This window comes from Chrysochloris asiatica, unplaced genomic scaffold (assembly GCF_000296735.1).
Source record: "Chrysochloris asiatica unplaced genomic scaffold, ChrAsi1.0 scaffold00110, whole genome shotgun sequence".
Taxonomy (NCBI): Eukaryota; Metazoa; Chordata; class Mammalia; order Afrosoricida; family Chrysochloridae; genus Chrysochloris; species Chrysochloris asiatica.
In genome coordinates, this window is record NW_006408628.1 from 4206293 (window position 1) to 4216537 (window position 10245).

At 36.7% G+C, this 10245-nt stretch overlaps 1 pseudogene; it reads left to right on the plus strand.

Annotated features, from left to right (window-relative positions):
• Positions 1 to 4492: 4492 nt before the first annotated feature.
• Positions 4493 to 10010, plus strand: LOC102820794 (annotated as a pseudogene).
• Positions 10011 to 10245: the final 235 nt, after the last annotated feature.

Here is a 10245-nt window from a genome sequence, read left to right on the forward strand (position 1 = left end):
AACTAACCTGCCTTTCTGCTTCTCAGAAAATTGTTGTTGTTAAGAGCTGTCCAGTTCATTCCCACTCATAGTGACCCTGTATAAATTTTCCGAAGAGCAGCTAGTAGGTTTGAACTGCCAACCTGTGGTTAGCAGTCCAGGGCTAATCCTAGAATGTCACACTGAAAATGCTAATTGCATCACATGTTGTTGTTAAGTGCATATTCATAGTGATGCTATAGGGTTTCTGAGGAGTGACTAGTGGGTTTGAATCACATCATGTAGATATTCCAAAAGCATAAACTTCAAATTCTCAAAACTGACAAAACCCTTTAGTGGAAATAAATGAAACAAGGGAGTACCTTGCCTTGATTTATTGATATCTAGAGAGAAAACCTTTTTCATCTAGATAAACTATAAGGGCTTTAGAGACAGGCTAAAGAATTCTTTCCAGTGTAATTAGCTAGAGTTACTGAACTAATTTTGAGTGGGCAAACAGAAAAATTTGAAAATAACTCCAGTGACATTTCTTGCAAGTAATCTTAACAAAAACTTAGGTTTAATAAAAAGAAGTGGACCATCAATGGGGAACTTTACTCCTGAAAACTAGTGTTATAAAGAGTAATTTGAGTAGATCTGAGTATTTCATTTTATTTTCCTGGGACTTAATTTTTGTAGAAAAAAATCTCAGTGGTGGCATGGCAAAACTTAGCAATAACTCTAACGTTTTGAATGATGATTACTATATGCTAAAAAATCACCATTACTTTCAGCATTGAGATTTATATTGATGGAGTGGCTACTTTACATGAGAATTATGCAAAAAAAGTACAACCTCTTGATTTTCCTTCATAATTTCTGTTTCTAAAAAAATATGAATCATTAGTATCTGTAACAAAAAGCAAGTTAGGGTAGGGGAAGTTAATTTCAAATTAGATAATCTCAAAAGGATAGAAAATCAGGAAATATTTCCACATGCACAAGACTGTTTAGTATGTAATAGTATTTAATATATGAAACTAAGTGATAAAAAAATGATATTTCAACTAACTGGAAAAAACCATTCTTGAGGATGGCTTCAAGAGATAAAATTGAATCCATTCTTCACATAATGCACAAGGGTAAATTCCAAATAGATTAGCAAGCTAAGTGTGAAAAATAAATTCATACAAATCTTGGAAAGAAACTTGGATGAATCATTTTACAACTTTTTATAACCATGACTGAAAGCATGTAAACAAAAAACAATGGCAAATTTTATGGCATCAAGAAAAAAAAAAAATCCAAACTTTTGAATAGCAAAAAACACCATCAGCAAACAATTGACAAATTGTAAGAAAAAAAATAATAACCATTTCTATCACAGAGAAAGGTTTAATGCACATTACATTAGGAATATTTACATTTCGAGGTGAGAAAGGCCAGACACTTGATGAGGAAAAATGAATAAAAGATATAAAAAGGCCTGTCACAGATAAAGGATGTTCAATCATGCTCATGGGAAGAGAAACACATAATGAAAATACAAGGATTTCTGCTGTCCATGGGGTCGCTATGAGTCGCTTCCGACTCGATGGTACCTGACAACAACAACAACAACCATTTTTCAAATACTAGATTGAGCAAAAATCAAAAGTTTGATAAAATATACTATTGCAAATTGTAGGGAAATAAGTATCCCGTATTGGTAGCGTAGTGGTTACGAATTGGGCTGTGAACTGCAAGGTCAGCAGTTTGAATCTACCAGCTGCTCCGCGAGAGAAAGATGAGGCTTTCTGCTCACATAAAGATTTACAGCTTCGGAAACCCTGTACAGGGTCACTAATGGTTGGAACTGACTCAACGGGACATAACAACAACAACACTGTTGCAAAATGGCACAATCTTATAAAGAGACATTGGATAAGACCCAGAAAGATTAAGTTTTTCTCTGTTCTTTGAAATGCATTCTTGCTTCTACAAAACTAACCAGAGTCTCCTTAGGACATTAAAAAATGGCCTGACCCTAACCATGATTTTTCAATTGCCTCATATGCATGTGAAAACCAGACAATGAATAGAGAAGACTGAAGAAGACTAGCTGCATTTGAATTACAATATTTGCCAAGAATACTGAATGTCTCATGAACTGTCAGAAGGAAAAGCAAACCTGTCTTGGAAGTACAACCAGAATGTTCCTTAGAAACGGAAAGGTGAGACTTAGCCTCACTTACTTTGGATACAGTATCAGGAAGGACCACTCTTACCTGGAGTAAAACATCATACTAGGTAAAGTAGAAAGGTCAGCAATAAAGAACATGCTCAATGAGATGGAATGACACATTGGTTGCAACAATAATTTCAGACACAGTGACAATTGAGCGGATTGTCTAGGACTAGGCGACATTTTCAATCTCTTGTATACAGAGTTATGGAGCTCTGGTAGCGTAGTGGTTACGAATCGGGCTGCGAACCGCAAGGTCAGCAGTTCGAAACTACCAGCTGTTCCACAGGAGAAAGATGAGGCTTTCTGTTCCCGTAAAGATTTACAGCCTCGGAAACCCTGTACAGGGTCGCTATGGGTCGGAACCGACTCCACGGCACACAACAACAACATACACAGAGTTGGAACTGACTGGATGGCACCTAATCTCTTTTCATAGATTCAATCGATTGGATCTGTATTCCATCTGGCATGGCCCTTTATGTTGTTGAAAAAGGTACTAAGCAACTGGTCTTGCCAAATTCTATCATTTGTTATTCAGTGTTTTCTTTTATCACAAAGATCGTATTTTCCAATTACTGATAGTTCTTTGTTTCCAACTTTTGCATTCCAATCACTAATAATTCTCATTGTATCTTGTTTGATCAATTTTAGATTGCAGAAATCGGTACTACTATACATATTTCTATGTATGCCAAATTAATATATACATGAATGTTTGAAAACATTCACAATAAAAAATTAGTCAAATTACTTAATTTGATTATTCTGTTATAATTGGTTCATTTTTGGAGGGAAAACACTACCAAAGAGTTATCTGTTAATGTTGTTTTAAATAAAGAATAAAACCGTTTTCCTCCTATGAAGAAAGCTAGAGAAATGCATTTCAGAGTGATTTTTAGCACAAGGATGGAAGTGGAAAGTTTAAACTTGGACATTCAAATAATTAGGAAATGCAGCTCACCAGTATTATTCTGTGCATTCTGCTTAACTCTTTATCATTTGTAAATTTTGTTCATTTTATCTTGCAAGGAAGGAAACATCCCTTTCTCATGTGGTTTTGTCACATGTACTTGTAATAACACTTAAGAAAATAATTCCCTGTGTGACAGAGTTTTAACTATCCTTTAGACTACTCTTTTCTTCAATATGAAGTTTTAATATGCATATATGTTTGATGGTATAGTAGCTAATGGGATGAAGTGTGTTTTATGAAGAAAGATAAAAGTGCTGAATTAAGAAAATATAATATTTGTAGAAGTACATTCCTTTTCAAGTAAAACTTCAAGAGTTCACATTAGTTTACCTTTGGCACAAATTAATTTAAGCCTAAAAAGACCTTTCAAGTATGTCTCTTTGATGCTGAGACTCTCTTCAGATTCTGCTTTGATACATTGAAAGGAATATAGTAAATTAATCCAAAATAGGTATATTAGAATATCCATTAATTACACTATTTCTAAATAAGGAATTGTTACACTTATGTGCTGTTGAGTCAATTTTGACTCATAGTGACCCTATATAGGGTTTCCAAGGAGTGACTGGTGAGTTTGAACTGCTGACCTTATGGTTCACAGTCCAGTGCTGATTCTACTGTGCCACACTAGGAGTCCAAATAAAGAATTAGGAAAAGTAATGTTTTACCTTTCAGGTGTTTGGAGGAAAAAAAAAAATGTGTGAATGTAAGTTAATACATTCTGGGGGAGGGGTGAGTTTTTAAATCCAAAATATTTTCGAAATGCAAATTTAGACAGACCACAGAAATCTCCTTTGACAACTAAAATAATTTTATTTAAAAAATGAATTGGTTCTGGTGAGCAAGAGTAAACATCCCAGGGAATGTGGTCATAGACCATTTTCACCCAAACTTTGATGATACCAACTTCATCCTGACACCATCTGAGAAAGCGGATTTTTCCGCCACAGAGCATGTGTGCTACCTACAGCTTATGCATCTTCTGATGTGTGCAAAGCCACAGGAATCCATATCTTGTCCACCTTACCTTTTTCCTGTAGTGCTGCTGGCAGACCACCCAGAAGTCTCAGCTGTTTGGTGGGTTGGCTGCAGGACAAAGGTCACTACTAAGTTTCTGTTTATCAGAGCACCTGGGAGTTGGTTCTTTTGAATGTGAAGTGTGACTCTGACTCATGAAAACTACACAGTCTTTTGTTATTCTTACAGATTTATTTCCATCTGATAGTGAATGGGCTTAATAAATTGATTCGGGCTTGGCTGACAGCTGAATACAAAAGCTTTACTTTCAACATAAAATAAGGAATGCAGGCAGACTTTGAAAAGTACAGTTCGGTATGGATGAGCTGAGTATGCAGACGCCATATACAGGTTTAGTAGATCAGGATGGGTCTCAGATTTCCAAGTGATAACCTACTTAGAAATAATTTTGTTCAGAACAAATGTCTTATCTTACTAAATCCCTGTTTCCCTAAATCTGGCTTTCTTTTTTCTTCTCTTTGGCTATGATTGTTGTTGTTGTTAAGTGCCATCGAGTCGGTTCCAACTTATAGTGACGTTGTATAGGGTTTTCGAGGAGCAGTTGATGGGTTTGAACCACTGACCTTGTGGTTCGGAAGTCCAGTGCTGATGCTATAACGCCACACCAGGAGTCCTTGGCTATGATTGGAAAGGTTTTATCTCCTCCGTTTAACTTCACATTTTCTCTGTGGGGAATGCAGGTGAAAATATAATCAATAAAAATTAGCTTTACAGAAAAAAAATATGGTTTACACCTAAAAAAATGGAAACGTAAGGGAAACAGACTTATAGAGAAACCAGGCTCATCTTCATGAAACACACATTGAAAAATGTGATAATCTCAATTATTTGAGGAAAATTTCCAAGCCAATTTTATAAAAGAGGATATGATGATTTATTTCTTGTTAATAACTTCAGATAGTCTTCCCCAAGTTTCTATGGATAAATTGAAAATGGTCTTCAAAATTCATTTAAGTGTGAGATCGATTGGCACAAGAGTCATCTTTATGATCAACACTGAATTTGTTCTTTTCTTGAGGGAATTAGTCTATCTTTAGAGCAGCTAAGGAGGCTTCTAAGGAGCCCTGGTGGCATAGTGGGCTACATATTGGGCTGCTAACAAGAAAGTCAGTAGTTACAATCCACCAGATGCTCCATGAGAGAAAGATGAGGATGAGGCTTTCTGTTCCCATAAAGCAACCCTAGGAGTCTGAACAAATTGGATGGCACAAAAAACCACCACCACCAAGAATGCTTCTTGTCTCTTTCAGTTCAATATGGTGACCTTATTTTAAAAGTTACCTTGAATTGCTTCAACTGAAGAGTTCATCGAGGCCAACATTAGGTATAGACACAATGCTAATTAACATTATCATGTGATTCTAGGATTGTCCAGAATGAATACATTTGGTCACAGCTTCTCCTTGTTAATTTCCTAAAGTCTAAAGTCTCACATCATAGCTTCATTTGTTTGTTTAAAAATTTGATCTTGATCAAAATTTAAATAACAATTGAAAGACTAATAATACCCGATGTGGCACTGTGGGCTAATGCGCTGGACTGTAAGGTTGGTTTGAACCACAAGGTCAGCAGTTCAAACCCACCGGTTGCTCCTTGGAAACCCTAAACTGGGTTGCTATGGGTCAGACTGACTTGACAGCACTTAACAACAACAACAACAACAACATCTTACATCTAAGCTTCATTTATTTGTTTAAAACATTGATCTTTATCAAACTATTGAAAGACTAATAATAGCTGAAGCAATGATTAAAATGTATATGCTGACATTTTTCACACAAAGGTCTACAAATCGTTTTTCATTCTCATGTACAGTGACACCCATGAGAGGTGGAACTTGACAGTGTTGCCAGTTTTCTACCTTTGACATGGTGAAAATAGAATGAATAAAAATTAATTATATTCTGTCTATCTCTCCTTTTAATAGAAGTTTTCCTTCTCTGACAGGTTTCTACCTTGTGTAAGTTGTGGCTTTCTCAGGTTTAACTGCATGTTCTTCACATAACTTTGTATTCTCATTTCAACATATAGCCCCTTTACAATGGTAATTGACAATTGAAGAACATCTATTTCTAGGGAACTGAATGGAAACTTTTTCCTCTAAAGAGAGTTCTTGTGTTACATTTAGAAACACCAGTGTAAATGGATGGTTTGATAGCAGGTTTTGTTAGGAGGAAAAGAGAGGCCCCAGTGTGGAAAACAAAGGTGTAAGAATGATGAGGACAGCAGCGACAAATGCCATGCCCTTGTTGCTGCATGTCGGATGGCCTTGTGAGGTAAAGCTAGGTTTTAATCTCATCTGATTGCTACAGACAGAACATTGTCAGCAAATGGAAAGTGGCACTAAGAGAGAAACCTGGAACAAATGTAGGCCAAGGGTGGGGGCAGACAACTAGGGGCAGAGTCATCATTGTAGACTTGGAAAAGATCCTTGGCATTCTCTTTCCTTTAAAACAATCATCAATGTGGCTTTTCTTCTAGCAATCTGTGTATCCTGGGACTTCTGCACAGCCAGCCAAATGAAATGTGGGGCCAAGAGACTGGAAAAGCTAAGTCACGAAAGTTTGTACAACTGGTCCAAGATCACACAAGAAGGTACAGTAAGGGCAGAGTCAACACCCCTTAGTTGTTTTGGCTTCCTGCTCACAGCTTTGACTCTCAGATGATTCATTGTCCTCTATTCCAGTTTGGTGACACAGGATTATCTAATCAGATCTAAAATGAAAGGTTTCACACTTCTAAATGGCATTCCTATTTCTTTCCCTTTCCGTCTCCTTGGGGGTTTAGATTGTTGCGTTTTTCTTTTGAAGAATATAAGCATTATATAGATCATCCTGGTCTTCAACCTCCAAATGAATTATAACTGAATCTGGGTGAGGTAGGATCTGTCTTTTATCTCTTATTTTTTCCCTTCTAGTTATGAGGATATTTATTAAACTCACCACTATGTCTCATTATTTAAGTATTAACAAAGAAGCACATATATTGCTACTTAAAAATTGGCGATTTAATGTTTTGAAAACTCTATTTTAACATCATATTTTCCTTGAAATTCTGTACAATCCTATGAATCTTCATTCTGCTGTGCACAAGGTTGCTAAGGGTCGATATCGACTTGATGGCACCTAACAACAACAACAACAACAACAGTTATGTGAAAGGAGGACCGTTGGGAATAACCTGCCGCCCTAAGACTCTCCCTATCTGCCTACAGAGGTTTTAACTTCATCTGCACCATTAATGCTATGGTCCCTTCCTGAGAATAGCATTTTTAAATGCTTAAAATAAAATTCATAGGATTGTACAGAATTTCAAGGGGAAAATATTATGTTAAAATAGAGTTTTCAAAACATTAAATCTCCAATTTTTAAGTAGCAATATATGTGCTTCTTTGTTAATACTTAAATAATGAGACATAGTGGTGAGTTTAATAACTATCATATTTTCAAAATAGTGATACGCCTCAATGGTATTGGAAGGTATCTGCAACGGCTGCAAAGTGATTTAAAAATATTTGTGACTTTATCACTGACAAAGTCATAGTAATAGTCACTGTGATTTGTTGCTCATAGTCATAATTGAAGGACATGAAGAATTTCAGTTAGAGGTTAGTGAAAATAAAGATGTTCCTTGTTGTTTTTGAATCTGAGTACTCCAGACTCAGAATCTCTGACCTGGAAGATTTGATGCAATATTAGGTCTGCTAAACTTTCATGTTGGCTTCTTATGAGGACAGGTTTCTGTATGGAAGGTTCCACTGAACCATCATATCCTTTTCTCAAATTAAAATTTTTCACATGCAAAAGTACAACTAAGCAACCTTTGATATCAGGCCAGGAAACTAGCAAGATTGAATCCAGCTACAACCTTGCTTCCCTCCATTCTCTTGATGTGTTAAACATCAGAGAAGTTGGAATTGGTATTGCTGCCTCAGCCAAGAAGCCTGAATGGTCTCTGTCTTGGGGTCTTGATTCCCTACTTCCTCTGGCAATTCCTTAAGCAAGGAAGTGTATATACTAGGCCGCTCCCACATGTTTATATACTTTTGCTTCAAAGAGCTTCCTAAAACAGATGTAGCCATTCCGTGAGGAAAGCCTCTGGAGGCTGGGTACCCACAGAGAGTAAACCATGCTGTTTCTGATGATGCATTTTAGGACACAGAATTCAGCTCCACTGATACTGGGTTTTGGTGTGGGTTTTTTCCATTGAAATTCTTGACCATACTAGGCTTGCCCTACTTAATTCTATTTCATTCATTCCAAGAATCTTTTTTGAATAGATTCCCTCACTCCATTTTAATCATTCTTTTTAATGCAAACATTGCTTCATTCATTTACTTGTAATTTATGAGAAATGTTCTCTTATTAGCTATTGTCATTGATTGATGCCACTGTGTGAATCAGAGGCAAAAGAAAAACCTGAAGAATACAGACAAATAAATCCTTGAATTTTATCACTATCCAAAGTCATGGTTAGAAAATCAAGGAAATTAGAGTGTTTTGAACAAATCAGTCTTAGAAAGAATCCAGTTACAATGTTCCTTAGACACAAAGATTGTTAGATTTGAACTCTCTTACTTTAGACACATCATCAGGAAAAATAAGTCATGTTTGATAAGTAGAGGGTCAATAAAAATGAGGAAAACCCTCAATGAGATGGATTGAGTACAATCCATTGTAACAATGCATTGAAACATACCAAATATCAAGAAAATGGTGCAGGACTGGGCAGTGTTTTGTTCTATTATGCATTGGACTGCTATGAGTTGGTGCAACTGAATGGCAACTAGTAACAACAATCACACCATTAGCAAGTACAGTGTTACTATAATTACCCCTATATCTACCTTGCTTTTAAACTGGAAGTTGCTACTGTTTATCTAAAAGACCTGCTCTATTTTCTTTTCATTTTGACTCTGAGTCACTGTGTTCTTTATGGTTGTGGGTGTTGCTTGAGGTATTACTCATTCTTACAGTGCTCATCTTGGTGATTGTGCCTGAACTTGAGTGGTGTTTGCATTCACAGACAATGTATACCTTGTTGTGTTAGTTGTCTAATACTGACAGACTTCTACCAGGAGTGTGATGGTAAATGTCTAACAACTGACTCTTCAGGGAAAATAAAGCCCAGATTTATAACATTTGCCAATATTTGTGGTGCAAATCCTCCTACCATGAAAATTTCAAGCTATCAAAATGACTTCATTAAGCACAGAATTGGAAATAAATGAGCACTTGCAGTTCTTGCAAGCCAGGGCAAGCTAACTCCAACACCTGAACCTCAGTGGTTGTTCACTAGTCCCTTTGACTGCAAGTTATAATTTTTTATAATTTCTTTTTTTGTGTTTACACTTAATCTATAGTACAATAAGAAAAAGAGAAAGGGAGTTAATAAGAGAGAAGGAGAGATGCAAACAGAGAATAACACCCTTTCTCTAGACACTGATTTCTGGGATTGCAAATTTATGTTCCTGTTTAATCTGGTCATTAAAACTCTGATACATGCTTTCTGGGCTTGGCACTAGGTGACCGTGAGGTGGCTCAACGCACCAAGAAGGTCAGAATCATCGGTAAATATGGGACCCGTTATGGTGCCTCCCTCAGGAAAATGGTGAAGAAAATTGAAATCAGCCAGCGTGCCAAGTACACTTGCTCCTTCTGTGGCAAAACCAAAATGAAGAGATGAGCTGTTGGGATCTGGCACTGTGGTTCCTGTATGAAAACAGTGGCTGGTGGTGCCTGGACCTACACCACCACCTCTGCAGTTACAGTAAAGTCCGCCCTTAGAAGACTGAAGGAACGGAAAGACCAGTAGAAGCTCCACCACCTGAAACCTCTCTAGCCTGTAATAAATGGTGAATTTACATAATGAGAAAACCAAAAAATCTCTGATGCATGCTACAACATGGATGAACCTTGACAATATCATGCTAAGTGAAAGAAGCCAGTCACAAGAGACCACAATTATATTATTCCTTTTATGTGTGAAGTCCATACCAGGCAAATCTACAGAGACAGTAGATAGATGAGTGGTTTCCAGGAAGCAGTGG